Below are 16,806 nucleotides of genomic sequence, written 5' to 3'. Positions count from 1 at the left end.
GCTCTAGGAGAATTTGATGTTTTAAAGAGCAGTTGTGGTGAATTGTCTGAACTTGAGTTTCATCAATATGACCTAGAGACACTTATTTAACAACCAAATTCCAAATACGTTTGCTTTAAAAGGGGGTAAAATTAAGCTCGTAACTCTGCCAGAATGTAAATTAATAAAAAACAGATAATAGCAAGCTATTTAGAAAAAAATGGGGGTTTAAAACATACCTTCAACTGGATGACATAGGTGTGGGCCCAGGGCAAGTGACTGAAACAGATCAGCTACACTTGGAAGACATTATGGATGGAAATGATGAAATTATGGATGGAAATGGAAATTTCCATGGAAATTATGGATGGAAATGATGAAGACATTATGGATGGAAATGATGAACAACATTTGCAAAAACAAAACAAACAACAAACAACAGCAACAAACCCGCAAGAACCAGCAAATAATGATGTCAACTTTGTCTTTAATTTACCCATTGCTGGAAAGAATACTGGTCACCTAACTTTCACTGTCATACAAAGTCTTCCCACAGAGGCATTTTCATTCAAGATGAACCTGTAGTTGATTATTAGCACTTTTCAAACAGCAAATTGTCGGAGGTTCTCTGTGCTCGATTTCCTGGTACCAATTCCTCATTAAAGTGATTCATGAAATTTTTCAATGAGGAAGCCTATAGTCTTTTTAAAAATCGATTTGGTTTCTAGCATTCAACTAAATGAATGAGTCAGTGTATCATTTGGACAGGTATGGACTTGCATAATTATAAAGATAAATGATCCTTGCAAGGAATTGAGAAAATGGTCAAGAACTAAAACAGACCTCGCTATTTCAAAAAGAAAAAATTAGAAAATATGAATAAACAGGCGATCCACATTTAACCCATTAATTTGGAGCAGCATGGTGGCGAAGCATAGGCTCTCTTTCACTGTCTTTGTAGTTAAGCCAGGTTCTTAGACTTTCCATGCCTCAGCTTTTTTTGTCTGTGAGATGAGATAATGATAGCAGCTGTGTCCTAGGGTGGAGGTGAGAATTAAATGGGAAATTACCTTTAAAGCACTGAACTGAGTACATAGTAAATAATCAATATTAGTTACTATTCTTCCTGAAATAATAGTACTGTTTACCTAGAATCAGCTCATTTATAATCAATGTGAACTAGACCTTAAAGATTAAAACAAAGATAAAAATTCATGGGCTATTGAAAAATATTATTAAAATAAAATGAAAACAATGAAAGTGTTCTTTTCAAAATTTCTTTGGCCAAATATTACCAAATGGTTTAAACCTGTCCTATACATATTTCTTATACTTCATTATACTGTTCCATGAGGGAAAAAGAAGGATATATTTTAATTAGCTGTTACCACCTTCATCTATGGAAGTCTCTTGATTTTTTCAGACACCTACTTATTGAATATTTTATGCTGTGCATGTGAAATATATAGTCCATGTACCCAGGGCTATTTCTGTCTGCTAGTTTTTCTTGTTCCTAAAAACAGAAATGAGGAATGCCTATGGCAAAAAAAGAAAAAAAAAAATCTGTCTTCCTGTCAGCAGCTCCTTCTGCTGATATCTCATGGATTCCAAATTTTATATTCAGAGAATTTGCATTTTCCCACTCTTAGTTTTTTTGGGGGAAAAAAACCAAGTTAGGGCAAATGTGAAAATGCATTTCTTTTATAGCAGAAAAATGCTTGTAGTGCTCAAAGCTAATTTCAAAGAAAATTGAATCATTGGAAAGACATATAGACATAATTTTTTAATTTGGCTTAAAACCATAGTTAATATTCCCTCACAACATCTTTTTTTAATGTAAGATTTTCCTTTAACAAGTGGGAATAAAACTTTATTTGCTTATTTATAATTTTGAGTCGGGTTTCACTTTGTAGCCTAGGCTAGAGTTCAGTGGCACAATCACGGCTCACCGCAGCCTTGACTTTCTGGGCTCAGGTCATTCTTCTGCCTCAGCCTTCTGAGTAGTTCTAACTACAGATGTGCACCACTGTGCCTGGCTACTTTTTTTTTTGGTAGAGATGAGGTCTCACTATGTTGTCTAGGATGGTCTTGAACTCCTGGGCTCAAGCAATCCTCCTACCTTGGCCTCCCAAAGTGCTGAAATTATAAGCATGAGCCACTGCACCCATCAAACTTTTTTTTTTGGAACGAGGGTAGGATTCTCACTCACCACCCAGGCTGGAGTGCAGTGGCACGCTCACAGCCACTGCAGCCTCAACCTGCTGGGCTCAGGTGATCCTTCTGCCTCAGCCTTCCAAGTAGCTGGAACCACAGGCACATGCCACCACGCCTGGCTAATTTTTTGATTTATTGTTGAGACAAGGTCTTGCCAAATTGCCCAGGTTGGTCTTGAACCCCTGGACTCAGGCAATCCTCTCGCTTCCATCTCCCAAGGTGCTGGGATTACAAGGTGTGAGCCACTGTGCCCCGGCTTATTCTTTTTTAAAAGCATTGCTCAATCCTGTGCTTAGTATAGTTCCTGGCTTTTGGGAGAAAAACAATAAATATTTGTTGAAAAATAAGTGGATGAAGGTATGACTGAATGAATGAATAAGAAAATTAAGGCATATCAAACCTGAAGGGTAAATATAGTCATTGCTTGGCTTTTATATCTTACTTCCTAACACATTTCCTAAACTATGTCTGCCTTTTTTTTTTTTAATTTTTATTTTAAAGATGTGGGGTACAATTCAGGGCTAGGTGTACAAGTTGTTATTGTACAGGTCTATGTCTGCCTTCTACCATTAAAACTATTATATATGCTTACTCACATACTTGAGAGTTTCCTAGTAAAATGCATGTCCTAACAACTAAAGTGTTCCAGTCTCAGTGAGATGAATGTTTTCATGATTGTAAATGATGATAGTAGCTAACATATATTCAATATATAAATTTGCATATAAAATGCTTAGCTTATATGCCAAACACTATGCTGAGTGTTTTCTGTGCATACTCTTATTAATATCCGCAATAATCTTTTGAGAGTGGGGATAATATTATATTCCCCAGCTGATAGCTGAAGTATAAAGAAGTTAAGTAATTTCCCTAGGGTGATATAGCAGTAAGTGTCAAACCACGATTCAGACCCAGGATTGCCTAATTCCGAAGCCAAGCTCTTCATCAGTATGATACGTTGTTTACTGTGATGCAAGAAAACTTGGAAATAAACAGAGGTGACTTCTAACTCATGGAAGAAGTGCCAGTGAGAGGCTTCCGTTTGGTGGGAAATTTAGGCTTCTGAGCAAGTGCTTGGAAGCTGGAGCAGACTGGGCACTAGGCATCAGGAAAGATGGACTATTAAGGCAGAAAACTGGAAGGAGGGAAAGGCCGAGATATGGGTCATGGAATTTATCATCCAAACCAGGACGCTTTTGAAAGTGAAAAGGGAAGCTATTCACAATTACATCAGGACAAACTGAGACTGCCTAGGCTAAACTGGGACACATAGTCACCTTTCCCATGTCCCTCTCTTGCTAACTTATTCCCTTGTATTCCTTCTTTTGTCCTCTCTAATTTTCTCCTTCATTTCTCTCCCTCTTTGTTCTCCCTGTGTTTCTCACTGGCTCCTCTCATATACCTTAAGTGGAAATAATTTCCTATAATTAACTTGAATTAGGAGGCTCACTAAGTACCTCATATTCAAACCTAGTAAAATGCTGCAAAACAGTTATTCCTTTGTTGCTATATTAGTTATCTATTGCTGCATTACAAATTACCCCAAGATGCAGTGACTCAAGAAAATAAACATTTATTATTTCACACAACTTCTGAGTCAGTGAGGAGCAGCTTAGCTGGGTGATTCTGGCTCAGGGTCTCTTATGAGAATGCTATCAAGGTTAGAGGACCGACTTCCAAGAAAGCTCACTCTCATGCCTGTCGGCTGGGGGCCTCTGTCCTGTGCTGTGGGCCTCTCCACGGGATGGCTCACGGCACGGCAGGTAACTTCTCACAGAGCAAGTGATCTGGAGCGAGGACGAAGTCACGATGTCTTTTTTTGACCTGGCCTTTGAAATTGCCCACCATCAATTCAGCTTTATTCTATTTATGAGAATAAATAAAATAAATAATGGAATCAATGAAATACATGAGTAGAGTCACTAAACAAGAGGGGCTGAACGTTTGTGTCCCACCAAAATGCACATGTTGAAATCCTAATCTGCGAAGTTATAGCATTAGGAGGTGGAGGCTTTGGGAAGGTGATTAGGTCATAAGGATGAAGCTCTCATGAATGGGATTAGTGTCTTATAAAAGGGACCCCAGGGAGTTTGTTCACCCCTTCCCAGGGTTCCACTGGGAACACAGTGAAAAGGTGTGTTCTGTGAACCAGAAAGCTAGCCTTTCATAGCATCAAATCTGTCAATGCCTTGATTTTCGCCTCCTCAGCCTCCAGAACTGTGAGAATAAAAAATTTGTTTTTTTACAAGCCACCCATTTATGGTATTTTATTATACGGTACGAAGATTCTAAGTCCAGTCAACAACTGAGAATAGGAGAAGTTGTCTCCATTTCTCTTTCTCCCTCCCTCCCTCTCTTTCCCATCCTTCATCTCCTTCTTTCTTTCTTTTTTCTTTCTTTCTCCTTCTTCCTTTCTTTTCTTTCTTTCTCCCTCTCTCTCTCTTTCTTTCAAGGCGGATCTCAATCTGTCACCCAGGCTACAGTGCAATGGCAGGATCTCGGCCACCAAAGCCTTCAACTGCTGGGCTCAGGCAATTCTTCTGCCTCAGCCTACCAAGTAGCTGGAACCACAGGCACAGGCCACAACATCCAGATAATTTTTTTGACTTACTGTAGAGACGAGGTCTTACCAAGTTGCCAAGGCTGATCACAAACCTCTGGGCTCTGGCAATCCTCTAGGCTCAGCCTTCATTTCTTGAAAGAAGAAGTATCAAAGAACTTGTGAACATATTTAAAATCATCACAGTTACATAGTTTTTCAAACTAACTCTTTTATTTAATTTTACTTCTGGGGTCCTAGCCAAAGAAAACAAAATATAAGGGAAATTCTATATGAGCTACGTTATTTATGTTATGTTATACCAGTGAAAAATTAGAGAACACATCAATATCTAGCAATAGGGGAATGGTTTAATGAAATATAGTACTTCTATAGAATAGGATATTGTGCACATACTTAAAATTATTCTGAAATAATTTTCAGTATAGTAGCATGAAAAAATGTTTGTAATCAAATATTTATGAGAACACAAACTGTATGCATGCTATCATTTCAACTCTAAAAAAATATACACAAGAAAAGGCCAGATGGAAACAAACTAAAATAACCATGTTCTTGCTAATTGGTAAATTCACGGGAGGTTTTTGTCTTTCCCTGATTCCAAAGGTTCTATCATATAGCTATTATGCATTGTTCTGCTACATATTTATACTGCTACAATTTTTACATTTTAAAAGAGATAATGAAAGGTAATACTGACTCTCTAAATAAGGATTTAGTATACTTTTATGTCTTTTTTTTCCTATGGAGCAAAAAAACAGACCGTACTCAGATTGACAGATAGGCTGAGGGTGTTATATTCGTAATGGAAGAGGCAGGGAAGAGACTACACTCTCCAAAGTAGTAATTAAGACACATTTAATGAAAGGAAACCAACAGGGTATAACCACCCCAGGCCTGAAGGGCAAAGGGAAACAAGAGCTGTATCTCATCGAGGCTGTCAGGCTGGGGAGGTGGAGCAAACACTCCATATTCTCGTCTGGCACTCTAATCTGCTGCCTACTGCCCACTAACTGAACCAACTGGAATGCAGAGTGCAAGGGGGTCCTTTGACTTGGATCTTAAGAGGTGAGCCTCCCATAACACAAAGAAGGGGAGAGAATGGATCTAGAAGAACAGATGGAAATATCCAACAGGAGATTATTTTTTGTATTTATTTGTGAAGAAAAGGTTTATTTAAAAAGAGATTACTTTCCACGTGGCTGTCTGGGATGCGAACCAGTGCCACGTGGAAGATGGCAAGAATCGAACAGAAGTTAGGTTAAAATGGCCAATGACTGCTTTGACACGGAATTATTTAAAATAGCTGAAGGATGCTCTGCTTTGGTGAGAAGATTCCAAAGTTATTGCATACAACGAATTCCTTTATGCTAAAATTGACATTAAGTAATGTTCAAACATTCACAGAAACATGTTTAGATAACACTGGTTATAGATGATTTTACTTTTAGACACAAACAGACGGGCTGTGTTTTAGGTCACGGTAACTCAAACTGATACTTGAATCTGGATATGCGTGTCTCATTCTGGGTTTTATGTTCCTTAGCTGCACTGTGAACTTCACTAAGGCAGGCAAGCTCCTTGCTCTGCTCTGGTTTGATTTAGTTTGTTTTTTGCATACCATATAACCATCACCTAGCATAATACCTTGAATACATGACGTCACCAAAATGTATTGAATGGATGAATGAATGGATTTATTAAAGGACTTTCACATGTTACGTTCCCAGTTTTCTTGCTGAGGAAAAGGGAAATGTTCTCAAGAAATGTGGGAAAATTTAAGTAACTTGCTTAAGATCAAACAACCAGTAGGTGACAGAACTATAACTCAAACCCAGATGTTTTTGTTGCAATTCCCTGAGGAAAACCAAATTCTTACAGTGGCACTTTAGTTATATTCCTAAATATCTAGCCTGAAATATGACCATTCCCTTGCAGTACAAACATGATAAAACTTCATCTTCTCTTCAGTGTCTCTGGAAATAAGTGTAATGTTCTTCCAAATGAGCCTCTTTCATTATATAGTTGACACAAATGTATTCTTTTTCTGTATGATGGAACATGGTAAAAATAATCCCACCCACCACTGTCTATTTAAGATGAAACTTCTGTACCATTCTTTAGTCTAACAGTGGTTGTTGAAGCCGGCATTGTCTTACCAACCCCCCCTCCCGCCCTAATCTCCACCCAGCGAGAGGACGGTTTTGTTTGTCATGAGACCTAGGAGATAGTCCTGTCATTTAGGGTGCCCAGGGGCCAGATGCTGAATGGCCTGCAGTCCTCAGGACAGTCCCACACAATGAATCTTCATCTTGACCCCAAATGCCACAACATCTTAAACCCTACATGATTCTTCTGCTTTTTCTAGGTCAGATCTTTTATCCAAGTATATTTACTATCCAGGTTCTATTTAATATTTTTATTATTATTATTGGAGTCGGGGTTTCACTCTGTCACCCGGATTGGACTTCAGTGGCACAATCATAGCTCACTATAGCCTCGACCTCCTGGGCTAAGGCCATTCTTCTGCCTTAGCCTCGCAAGTAGCTGGGACTACAGGTGTGTGCTACCAAGCCCAGCTAATTTTTTGATCTATCCGACACAGGGGATTATTTAAAATAGCTGGAGGATGCTCTGCGAACTCCCAGCCTCAAACAATCCTCCTGCCTTGGCCTCCCAAAATGCTGAGATTACAAGTGTGAGCCACTGTGGGTGGCCTTATTTAATATTCCTTTAACAATGCCTAACTGATATTTCCCTGAGTTTCACCTGTGAGCTTTAAACTTCTAGACCTATCTTCTTAAATTAAACTAGCCACAGTTGGAATCTAGGAGAAAACAAGCTGCTCCTCCTGGGCTCATAGTAGAGTAGGAAGAGCCCCAGACTAGGAGTTGGGAGGCCTGCATTCTTGGCTCCCTGTCCACATAGCCGCGTGACCTTGGGCAAGTCATCTGACTTCTGTGTGCTCCTGTGTTCTCATCTATAGCTTGAAGAGGCTGGACAATGAAGCGACTTTTCAAAGCTGCCGCCCTAACTCTATCTGAGTAATTTGTAGAGCTCAACAAACTACAACTAAATAAAAGAGAAAGAGTCGTTGTTCGACTCTTAAAGAAATAATTGAAGGATAAAATTCCAAAAGAAAACTTAAGATGTGACCTAAGTTAATATCTCAGTGGGAAGGGCATGTGTAGACACTGAAGCTGAAAGCACCATTCCACTTTGCAACTCTGTTTCCTTTATGCATCTCACTTTGAAGTTATACACTCTTGAAAGTTCTGGTGAACAGTACAGGTGGCAAAGACTTCTTTCTTCCTTAGTTGATGGTGAGTCCTGTGGGGTGTGATGGACCCATTTACCTTCTATGTTTTTCTCTTAGGTTTCCTTTCTACAGACTAGAGAATCTACTGCTTCTTTCTGTCTTTCACATCTCATATCTAGCTGGTACTGGGGCCTGTCCTAGATTCCATTCCTTCTTGTCCATCCCCTTAGTCATTGCTCCAGTTCTGGATTTCATTCTCTCTTTTCTAAGCTACCTTGTGCTGGTCAGTTAGCTATTTGGTCTTAGATTACTCCTTATTCTTCTTTTGTTTGCTTTATACGTACAGTGCTGACCCCCGCAGATTACATTTCCCAGGCTCCCTTTCCATCTGGCTCTCAGGTAAATTTGCCCACTCTCTTTGTCTACATCTCTAGCAGTGGTTAAACCGCCTCCACAACCCCCGGCGCTTACCTGTTCGACTCTTGAGTTGCGGTAACACCACCTTTCCTTTATCCTTCCAGTCCTAGGGATGGTAGTGACTTTCCACAGTTGCCAATCTTGTGTTCATTTCACCTCCCCCTGGTTGTGCTTTTCAACTGTCCCAACATCTTTGAATTTAATTTCCTGTTTTAAATTCCCTTTAATTCCTCCCACTGAAATACCTAGTGTGGGTTTTGCTTTTCTGGCTGGACCTAGACTGATATACCCCTTTTCCTTCTTGTTCTCGAAATGGGCCTCGCAAGGAGAGAAGGCATTCCCTGTGCAAGAAAAATATCCCTTTATTTCTCCATGATGCAAACTCCTACTTGTCCTTTAAGCTTTAGCACACATCCCACTTTTTCTCTGAAGGCTTTCCTGACTATTTTGGTCACAATGAGTCACTTCTTGTTTGCTGCCAATGTACTTGGCACATTACTGCAATGTGGATTTATCTTATGATTGAAAGAGTTTGCACATTGGTCTCCTCACTGGTCCATAAGTTCCTTGAGGCTAAAGGTGCGCACACTCTCTCTCTCTCTCTCTCTACACACACACACACACACACACACACACACTCACACACACACACAAAGGGTGCCAAAAGATGTATACACATTTTAAGAGTTGTTATCTAGGTATTACTTTTTGAAGTTGAATTTAATTACAGTAGCAAAGTGTAGTATGACATTCACTCAACCGTGCTTCCGCCATTTTCTTTGACTGTCCTGCCTGTAGCATGGTGACACTAGCATTCATTTGGTTAACACCATCTTTTGAGTGAATATCATATTAAAACCTGTATGTAGTTTTTTGGCACACCCTGTACATAGGTTTTTGAGACACCGTCTTGCTCTCTCACCCAGGCTGAAATGCAGTGGTTCCACCATGGCTCACTGAAACCTCAACCTCCTGGGCTCAAGTGATTCTCCCACCTCAGCCTCCTGAGTAGATAGGGCTATAGGCATGCACAACAGCTGATTTTTTTTTTTTTTTTTTGTAGAGATGGAGCCCATGCTGGTCTTGAACTCCTGGGCTCAAGCCATCCTCCCGCCTCAGCCTTCCAGAGTGCAAGGATTATAGGTGTAAGTCAAGACTTACACCTGGAAGACAATATTACGAAATCTGATTATCTTTTACCAATATCTGGGCACACAGAAATAATACACTACAGAAATTCTGAATTGTTCCTAGTCAGCCTCAATAGGTTCATGATTTCTAAATTTTGCAAACATATTGAATATTTTAGCTATTTTCGAATGAAAATAGTTATAACTGACCTTTGTTTGTTTGAGCCAGGGTCTCATGGTTGCCCAGGCTGGAGTGAAGTGGCATGATCACGGCTCATCTCAGTCTCAAATTCCTGGGCTCAAGCAATCCTCCTGCCTTGGCCTCCCAAGTAGCTGGGACTAGAGGTGCACCATCACACCTGGCTAATTCTTTAATTTTTGTGGAGACAAGGTCTTGCTATGTTGCCCAGGCTGGTCTTGAACTCCCAAGATCAAGCAGTCCTCCAGCCTCGGCCTCTCAAAGTGTTGAGATTATAGGCATGAGCCACCACACCCAGCCAAAACCAACCTTTTTATAAAGAAAATTAATTAATACCTCTCACTCTGATCTCAGCTGTGGAAGCAAGATGACGAAGGGAATGTTATCATTTGAAAGCATCGCAATAAGACGCACATGCTGTGCCGCCACTGTGGCTCTAATTTGCCCACCACCTTCAGAAGTCAACCTGTGGCAAATGTGGCTACCCTGCCAAGTGTAAGAGAAAGTATAACTAGAGTGCCAAGGCTAAAAGACAAAATTCAACCAGGACTGGTCGGATGAGGCACCTAAAAATTGTATACTGCAGACTCAGGCGTGGATTCCGTGAAGGATCCACACCTAAAACCAAGAGGGCAGCTGTTGTGGCATCCAGTTCTTCTTTAGAGTTTGAACAGCTAGTCATGCAATAAATGTTCTGGTTTTAAAAACAAACAAAAAAATTAATACCTTTAGTGAAACTAGATATTTTATTCCAGCATTGGGTGCAGAATAATTCGTTGCAGTGCTTACTATAGTTAACAAAATAAAGGGATATTCTTTTAGCTTTAGTTTCAGTCACTTGAATTTGCATTCAACTATGTGTATTCATATTTCAAGGTACTGCTAATTAAAGAGTAATTATACATTTCTATAATTAGCAATAAGTCACTATTGTTGTCATTGGAAAAGCTTTATTATCATATCATGTATAAAGTCCAATTTACCTTTTCTACCCAATAGAAATATTTTAGAACTGTATAATTTCTGCACCATAATTAAATCAACATATTCTTTCAATAATTCACAGTGATTATGCCAAGTTGTCAAATCTTTTCTGATTCCAAAAAGTTAAAACATGTTATCTTTAATATTTTATTGAATTCAAAAGAAAGCTTAAAAGAACAAAAATGTATTTCCCAAACCTATTATTTGCTTTAAATCATAAAGTCCAAAATCTCTAATAATTTGGATTTAGAACACTCAACAACTATGCTGAGTGTTTGAAACACAAAAACCTAGGCCAGGCATGGTGGCTCTACAAAAAAAGAAAAAAAAAATTAGCCAGGGTGGTGGTGCACGCCTAGAGTCCCAGCTGCTTGAGAGGCTTGAAGCAGGAGGATTGCCTGAGCCCAGGAGATCAAGGATGCAAAGGCTATGGTATCACTGCATTCCAGCCTGGGTGACAGAGTGAGACCCCAGCTCAAACAAAACAAAACAGGAACAAAAAAACCTGTGATGTTCTCTCATACTCTAGATATAAAGGTTATTAATATTGCTACCAACCTAGCATTTCATAGTATGACCCATTATCAAAGAAACTGCAATATGAGCAAATAGAGAAAAGCTTTATTTATTTCAACCAGTGAAATAATCCAAAGAACATAGAATATGGAATATCTGAGTATTACTTGAAAATAACTATAGACTCAAAGACACTGAGCAATAGGACATGATTTACACTGGATAAATTCTAGCTAATGGGAGAATTCTTGTTGATAAAAAAAATTTTCTCCTACAAATCTGAAGCCAACATGTCATTTTTTTGTTAAATGTCATCATTAAATATTTATTCTATCTTTTTCCTGCTCTTTTTGAAGGCCAGAGAAAATTCTGGTTAACTTTTTTTCCTTCTATGGTTATAAATGGCAATGTGAGCTTGATCTCCAAGTTACATTTAAAATCTTTGACAACCACAAAATCATAATTAAAAATATTGATTAAAATAAAATAAAATCTTTGACAAACTTGGAAATACTCTTTAAAATCAAACATTTAAAATATTATTTTGGGTTTTTTTTTTCCTTCTACTTCTTATTTTTTTTCCCAGGAGAGTGTGTCTTGAACCAGAGCCAACACAGGCTTGTATAGACCTCTGGGCAAGACACATTAATTCCACCTCCCCTCACATCTGCTGTGCAGAAAATCCAGCATGACTAATCTAGCCTACAGTTTCACAGAGACATGGCCGAATGGAACCAGTTCTCTTCAGGTGCGCCCAGTGATTATCTGCTCAACCAACAAAACAGAAAGGACCCCAGTGGACACTGGAGATAGACTATTCTGTGTTTCAAGGCTGGCGTTATCCAGGAATAAGGCTATAGCTTCAAGCACCTTGATTTAAAATCTACATGCAGCATTTAGTTTTATGTATAGGAATTTGGGTGTAGTATTCTAAGTTTCTCCCTGCATATGCTTTGAAGGTAATCATTTCTACACAAGCCTCAGGTTGAAGAACACATGCAGAGTGTTTTCTCTATTATGATCCAACTGGCTCATTGCTCTCTAAACTCGTCTTCAAAGGGAAACAGTTCTTAATACCATAAACCTAAAATTGTTTTCAACTTCCTGTTACTTCTAATTTTTGTTTTTATAAAACATAGAGGTATAATTACATAGGAGACTTTTTTTATTTCCTACATTTACAAATATAAAGCCTGCTGTATGAATATTCAGATAAGATGAAATGTCTTGTCAGTTCTGTCCAATGGAACTTCCTGGGAAGTGGCTATCACTTGAAATGTAGCTATTGCAACTAAGAAAACGAATCTTAGTTTTCTTTAATGTTAATTAATTTGAACTTAAATTTTCATAGCTGCATATTGCTAGTGGGTACATATTAGACATTGCAAGTCTAGAAAGTGTGATTTGAAGGGTACCAGGTGGGCTCCTCCATTCCTAAATTCCTGCATCCTTATTTCTCATGGAGCCTCAGTCTCCATGAGCTGAAACGGACCCATTAAGAAATGAGATGCAGAATGAAATTAAAACTATCTGCCAGTCAGAGTTCTTGATTGTAAACACAAGTCAATTCTTGTTGACTTACATTTAAAAAACGCTTTTGCAGATATACAGGCACCCTAAATAATCAAAAGGAAACCTGGAGAATCAAGCGTGAGCTGGAACAAAGAAAGCTGGTGCATGGCCAAGTTCCTGCCACCAGTTACAGTCTGCCTAGGATGACATAGCTAGCTTTGACATCACTGGACAATTGCCCCACGCTGCAGGACTTGGCTGTGCTTGGTCACTCTCTTCTGGCTGTAGGACTCTCAACTCCACAATGGCCACCTCTAATAATCTCTGGTTTAACTTGTGCCACTATTGCCCCTTAGAGATCCATGCTATAGCTGCCAGTCCATGGGAAATAAAATATCTGCCCACCTTTTGGGTACATAGGCATTGCCCCTCTCCATTTAGGGTTAAGGAAAAGGGCTGGTGCAGGCAAAAGTATTTACTTAAATAAAAATTTTCCATTTTGTTTCCAAAGGGATTAACCTTAGTGCAAACTTTAAAGAAGTGGAAGCAGAATCAGAGTGATTTGCTATATAAAAAGATGTTCTTTTAAGTCTTGTAAACTTTCTAAATATGGCTGGTATTTTATTAATCATTAGCCATTACATTATCATATAAAAATTTCATAATTATAATGTAATTATAACTAATTATAATTATATATAATCGTTCATGACGTTATAATTCATAATTTATAATTGCCTTAGTTAAGCTAACGGTTGATACGGTTGAAATCTATGAAAGTCAGGGGAGCTGCCACTGTTTGGTGTGTGTCTGCCATCTAGTGACAGAGTGCATTAATGCTATCATGGAAATCCTAGCGTGCTTGAAAGGCAAGATTTTCCAGGGGTAGTCTGCCTCACTTTACAATTTTCCCCATGTTTTAACCCAATCAACTGTACATTGAAATATCCTTAGGCTTTTACAATTATCTTCCATTCTATTCCATTCCATTACAGCTTAATTACAAACATAAATCTCCGAAAGCCAAAATTATCTAAGCATTACTTCATTCTCACATTTTCTAAAGCACAATTCCTTTTTATTTTACGTGTCTCCAGAAACAAGATGTGGTTTAGGTATGCTATTATTCTCCCACAGAGAATCTCTCAACCACTATTATCAACATGAACATTATGGTTGGCTTCTTAAGGGATTCCCCCACTCCCCACAAAGAATGATACATTTAGTTTAAGAAAATGATGTAAGAGGAGCTATCAGTATCTTTGCAGACTACTCTAGTAAGAATGGGAGAGTCGTGAGTAAATAAGAATAGATTCCGAGCTCAGCTTCATTTCTTCTAATCTTTGTAAGATTTAGAAGGTAGTATTTGTCAAGCACCATACTTTATTAGCAAAATCAACACCAGCAAGTTCTCATATACGTGAGAGTAATAAAATTGATCTTATACTTCAAAGATACATTCTTGCTGCAAAGTTTCCCTGTAAGAGCACTTCGAAAAGGAAGGAATAAATATCAAGCAAGTGTCCTAATAACGTTTCTGGTAGATGGTTTAGCTAAAAAGGTGAGCTGAGTTTGACAAACACAGCATCAATGGAGGCCCATGCTCCCTGGAGGCAGGGTGAGTCCCTGGTTCCCTGAGCTTGGTTGGGTATATTATTAATTCGCACTATTCAAGGGAGTCGGTGAAAATTTTAATCTGGATCTGAAAGTAGGAGAAAGATTGGGAGTATTAACCACGAAGGCAAGATAGATTTGAGGTTTGGGAACTGAAGAATCTGGGGGACTGGGCTGGAGGGAAGGGAGGATTAAGTTTTCTTCATGGGGCCAGGGCATGAGCACACCTATGATTCCAGCATTTCGGGTGGCCAAGGTGAGAGGATCACTTGAGGCTAGGAGTTTGAGACCAACAATCCTGTCTCCACAATTTTTTAAAAACAATTAGTCAGGTGTGGTGGCCAGTGCCTATAATCCTAGTTATTGGGCAGACTGAGGTGGAAGGATTGCTTGAGTTCAAGGCTGAAGTGAGCTATGATCACACCATGGATCAGTGGATGGTGCATCCAAGCAGAACTTGGTAAGGGTGGAGTTACTAACCATAGGGACAGGGTAGACCTGGCAAGGGAACCTTTCTCCCCTTTCCAGATGCTCTCCTCACCTTCCTCTTGCCTGGCAGTCTCTACCCATCTTTCCCTTAGTGTTGCTCTCTCCTTCCTTTCCTATGGCTGGCTTTCTCTTTCATAAATAGCCGTATCATGTTTACGTTTGCTATACGTAAAACCCACAGTTTCTTATAATTTTTGAACATCTAAATTAAAATTTGCATGAATCTTCTGTATTTCTCCCTAAAGAGGAAGTCTCTGGTGAAGTTTATTTTTGATTGTCTATGACCTTGACATTTTTTTCCCACTGATGTACACTCCTAAAGAAGGGGTAAAAAATTAAAGGCTCTGTATTCCTAAAAATAAAAGTTATCCTTCTACTCTCAAAGCCTGGTATGTAGAGACTGGCTACTCACCAAAGAGCTTACATCTGTGCACACATGCTTATGCCTGTCTAATTAGAGACTAGGAAAAGATCAATCCTGTTATCTTATGGCTTTAGAGATGATTCTTCCGACACTCAAGTTTTTTTTTTTTAATAAGAGTGATACCCTCAGAGAACTCAGTCCTACTAGGACCCCTAAAATGGTAACAACAAAATAATTTGAAAAGATTCCACAAATATTTATTACAAATATGAGCAATTAAATAACATTTTGGAAAGTAATAAACATGTAGCCTCCTTCAAGAGTATTACACTTGCGTATTCTTCCAAAAGGGTAAAAGTGTGAAAACTGTAGAATGGTATTCCATTTCTGATTTTAAGACCCTGTCAGACTGCTAAGGGGAGGAGGCACACGGGACTTTGTAGCATCGATAGAGGCACAATTTGCACTTTCTCCACTGTTTCCAGTGTGGGAGACTTGACCCCTTCATTTTTATTCCGTGAGAGTCTCCGGTGACCTTCAAGCGCTGATGTGCTTGTCTCTGTGAGGTTATTTCAGGCCCAGGAGGGACTTTTAATTCTTGTTTTCAGTCTCTTTTGATTGGGAGCATAGGTCAAGATCCATGGGAAACGTGGAGCATTCCAGGGACGCTACATTTTCACACTAACCAAAAAGAGCATTAAGCGCCACACCAAAATGAAGTCATTCGCTGGGACAGAAATGTTCTCATTTCAATCACTGGAAAGTCAATCCCACAGACAAGTGTCTTGCATTTCTATGCATTTTTGGAAGAGAGATGGAAAGAGATGTGTGGTGTGTGTATAATTTAGTAGCTATTTCAGGAGAGATTAGCTTGCGGTTTAATCCAGCCACAGAAAGATAATCACAAAGTCGCAAGAGCTAAATCTATTTGACTGAATTCATGTGATTCAGTATTTTTTTTTTTACTTTAACACATGAATATAAAGTAATTTCATTCAACACGGTTGCTGTGTGGTGTAAATATACATATTCACTAATGTTCAGTTAAACTGTGCCCTTATCTAAGGTAATGACGTCTAGAATTTAGATACACACATTGATTAAAGTGGTTCCCTAAGTGCGTCCCTAGACAGATAAAGAAGAAAAACAAAAACAAAAACCCTGGAAACAATCTCAGAAGCATTCGTATATTGCCGTTCCATCAGTCAGGAAACCAGAGGTTTGGTCTACCTACCTTTAGCCTCCCTTTTGGTGTTTTTTAGCAGGCACCTTAGACTCAAGTCTATCCTAAGTTTAGAACAGAAGAGAACCTCGGAGTGAGGAAGGGCTTGGGAAAAAAGAGAAGTTGGAAGGAACCACTGGACTCTGGGAAGGGGTCGTGGGCTCCTCTTTAAATCACTAAATCATTTCCCCAAAGCATTAACGTGCTCAGAGCAAAGAACTCGTGTTTCTAATGCCAGAGGCCTCCGGATCCACAGGCCAAGGCGCTTCCTCGCCAACCTCACGGCCCCTGCCACGCCCGAAGACGGTAGGGCACCCCCTCCGGGTGGTGCGCGCCTCATTCGCCCC

This window comes from Carlito syrichta, unplaced genomic scaffold (genome assembly GCF_000164805.1).
Source record: "Carlito syrichta isolate Samal-C Ts95f unplaced genomic scaffold, Tarsius_syrichta-2.0.1 Scaffold305146, whole genome shotgun sequence".
Taxonomy (NCBI): Eukaryota; Metazoa; Chordata; class Mammalia; order Primates; family Tarsiidae; genus Carlito; species Carlito syrichta.
The sequence above is the reverse complement of the archived record's forward strand: the minus strand, read 5'-3'. Positions refer to the sequence as shown.